General features: G+C 38.8%; 1 pseudogene; it reads right to left on the reverse strand.

Annotated features, from left to right (window-relative positions):
- Nucleotides 1-406: 406 nt before the first annotated feature.
- On the reverse strand, nucleotides 407-1,209 carry LOC140872484 (probable carboxylesterase 17; annotated as a pseudogene).
- Between the last annotated feature and the right edge of the window lie 2,555 nt (nucleotides 1,210-3,764).

Below are 3,764 nucleotides of genomic sequence, written 5' to 3' on the forward strand. Positions count from 1 at the left end.
CTCCTATTACATCGACTCATGAAAAATATTATTTTTTATATTGTAGATATATGGGTCGGTCGTCTGTCTCATCAATATATATCTGTAAGAGCGTCTTATAAGGGACATACTCAATTTTTAACCGTAGATTAATTATTCATGCAGTGAAACAATATATTAATTTGTTATGAGAGTTATGAGAATATATTTGATTAATTGTTGTTATCGATCAACTACTATTTATTAAGGGACTGTATAGGGGCTCTATTTTGTATAATATATGATAGAAAACGTGCCATTAACAAAATAAATTAAATATCTCCTGATAAAAAAAATGGGCCGGACTCGAACAATTAAAATATGCTGTTAAATTAGACATTAATAACAAGCCTAAAAAACATAGACAAAATGAAATAAGTTTCATTATTCACCTATGTACAAAGTTCTTGATATGACTTGTTAGTTCATGAACACGAGTTTGGGCCAAAGTGGACTTGTTAAGGATCTGAAATGCGTGGCCAACACCTGTATACACTATTTGCTCCACTTTGTGACCCAATTTAACACACAACTCCAAGTCCTGTCTTACAGTATATCCATTTCTGATATGCAAACCAAAACAGACAAATCTCTCAACTCCTCCAAGTAATTAGGAGCCGTTTTAGCCATCGGGTTACACCATGGATGGTCACGTTTCTCCCCGGGTGGAAGCGATAGCGATAGCCGCCAGTAAGCATCCCATGCCGCCAGCGTGAGGGCGGAGCGTGGTGGCTGGGCCATGTACTTTTCAGAATGAGTCCTCGATTCTCCTCCAAAGAAAGGTTGTATTAGGATCAGCCCCTTGATATCGATTTGCCGAGCTAGCCTTATGGACACATGGAAGGCTATATTTGCACCGGCACTATCACCACCCAAGAAAATGTTACTCATGTTACAATGATCAGTCCACCACTCATTCTTATTCCTAGCGAAGATTGTTGCCTCAACCAAACAAGGGCCTTGACACCATCCTCGTAGGCTGCCCGAAGAGGGTTTTCGGGTGCGAGCCGGTAGTTGACCGATACAATGACGCAACCGGCTTTCGAGGCTAAGTTTGCTAGGAATTCATGGTAACAACTCCAAGAAGCAGAGCCAACACAAAATCCACCCCCATGGAAGTATACTAGCAAGGGGAGTTTCGTCGTATGAGGCATTCGGAGCGTAGAAACGTGCCCAAATATTCGTGTAGTTGTTTTAACAACAGGGCCTTCAACAACAGTTTTAAACCCTCTACGACAATGGTAAAAAACCGTTGTTTTTAGCTTTTTTTCTTGTAGTACTGATTTCATCAAATTCATTCATTGTGATCTCCTTGTTTTATCTTGTTGCTATCAAATTTTTGTATGTCACTACCAGTTTGTTTTCTTTGGTTTGATTATTTCCCTCACATCGTTGTGTGAGATTTTTCCATATCCCCTTTTCAATATTATATGTTTTGATCTTGCTAAATATTTTTTTTCTCCAGAGTTTTGTATAAGATGTCATTTATAACATTATAAAAATTTGCTTTTTTTTTGTCTTCGACAGTCCATTATGATTTTGGATTTTTCGATCATTTGAGGAGCACCTTCTGTAATGGCCACAAAGGTGTAATTAAATTTTAGAATATTTCCATCAATAATGTGTTGTAAAACTGTGTTCAGATCAATCAGAATTGATACCCGATGCAGCGGAAGTTTTAAAATTTTATATGGAAAGATTCCATATCATGGGTATCAAAACTTTACGATTAAATTGTGCGTGTAAAAATTAAATAACAATTAAATTTTTACCTTGAAATCTCGAAACGAGATTATGGACACCAACAGATTACTCTGCTCTTGTTGTATATCCCAGGAACTGATGGACGAACAATTCTTCAATCAGGTCCACGAACAGAAGTTTAATCCCTCTGATAGATTACACTAGAAAATCTATCAGAAGTTTCTACAAAGAGAATTAACGAATTTGATCCGTTAAACTAGACTGCAAATTCGAAATTCACAGGCTGGAATTTTCGAGCAGAGAGAGGAGAGGGGCAGCGGCCACTAGAGAGAAAACAGCTAGGGTTTTCGAAAATTTTGTGACCTCTGTTGTGTAATTTCTGTACTGTAATAACTTATTTATAATGTGGGCTGCTAACAGCTTAGGGCTCATTAGTCATAAGTTCAAGCCTGACAAGCAAAGCCCGCATGTTCAGAAATTAATATAAAATTCATCGTGACTCAGATTGATAAACCAATTTCATCAATGTGCACAGAAACCATTTCTGCATCTTTTAGAGTCAAGATAAATTTTCTGAATCCGAATTCAGTTGTTTCCAAAAATGTCCATCACTATGTCATTTTAGGAAATCTTACTCCCTCTACTCTTAAATAAGAAGTCCCACTTCTTTATTCACTAAATTTAACTCTTTAAATTTAATTATCTCAACGGGGATTAAAAATCCATTACTTGTGTGACCCTCAATGGTTCAGGGATACAGCTAGCCGTGGGCTCACAACTCCTTGTGACTCGGAACAACAATTTCCCACTTGCCCATCGAATCATGGTAAGAGCGCCTAGCAACATCGCCCCATGATTCCCTAGGTATCACTGATAGTGCCTGCAAGAACCAATAGATTTTGGTTAGCGTACAGTACGGTCCCTTCATCCATATATCCCGATCGAATCAACAACTATTGGTAAATCGAGAGTCGTTCGAGATTCGATAACTATGCAATGCATCTTGAAGATCAAATAGTGACATCGCATGTGCTACTAAGAAACCATTTCTTAAAACACATCATGTACTCTGGCCAGAGATTCGTCACACTAATATCTCCTCAGATTGCATAGGATATCCACACTAGCAAGTATGTGGTGAATCCTTGACAACAAAGCATCGACTCCTATATGTGTCGTAACTGTACCCAATCCCGATACCTGATGACCCCAATAGAGTCGGTAAATGAGTCAAAGTACAGTACTAGCATATAGAGTCTCAATGATGTTTCAAGTAGTAAGGACTAATGGTGTACAACCAAAACCGCGGACTTCATCCACTCGATAAGTGATAACCACTTGAAAAGTCCGGATAGGGTAGTTCGATCATTAATCGTATGAATATCCATTTGCATGCTTTGAACATCTCTATGTTCCATACCAATGAAACGTGGTACTCGACATCGCAAATGCTAGTCTCAATCTCGAGCGATCCTTATCCTTATTAACGGATGGCTCAATCGACTAGGAACTGTTTAGAATATACAGTGACTATAAGATGTGTTTCATGATAGCCATCCCCATGTGCTACCACATCTTACATACACTATAGTATATTCAAGGTCTTCATCTAAACATCTTATAGTATGTCACAACATAATAATATGATAAAAGATAAAGTAAATGCCATTATAAAAGTGTAAATTATATTAAACAAAAGATTGTTTATACATAGAGTCATAAAAGCCCTTAGCCACAAGTTGGCTCACCGGGCACCCACTCTTTCAATCTCCCACTTGCCCTAAAGCCAACTAGTCATACTACGCAGTCCCATTGCTTCGCGATGTTTGTCAAATAATGGTCCTGGCAAGGGCTTAGTAAGTGGATCAGCGATATTGTCTGCAGAGGCCACTCTCTCGACAGTGATGTCTCCTCTTTCCACGATCTCCCGGATGATGTGGTATTTCCTCAGTACGTGTTTGGATCTTTGATGAGACCTTGGTTCCTTTGCCTGAGCAACGGCACCGGTGTTGTCACAGTACACCGGGACTGGACCAACAGCT

Source organism: Henckelia pumila, unplaced genomic scaffold, assembly GCF_033568475.1.
Source record: "Henckelia pumila isolate YLH828 unplaced genomic scaffold, ASM3356847v2 CTG_466, whole genome shotgun sequence".
Taxonomy (NCBI): Eukaryota; Viridiplantae; Streptophyta; class Magnoliopsida; order Lamiales; family Gesneriaceae; genus Henckelia; species Henckelia pumila.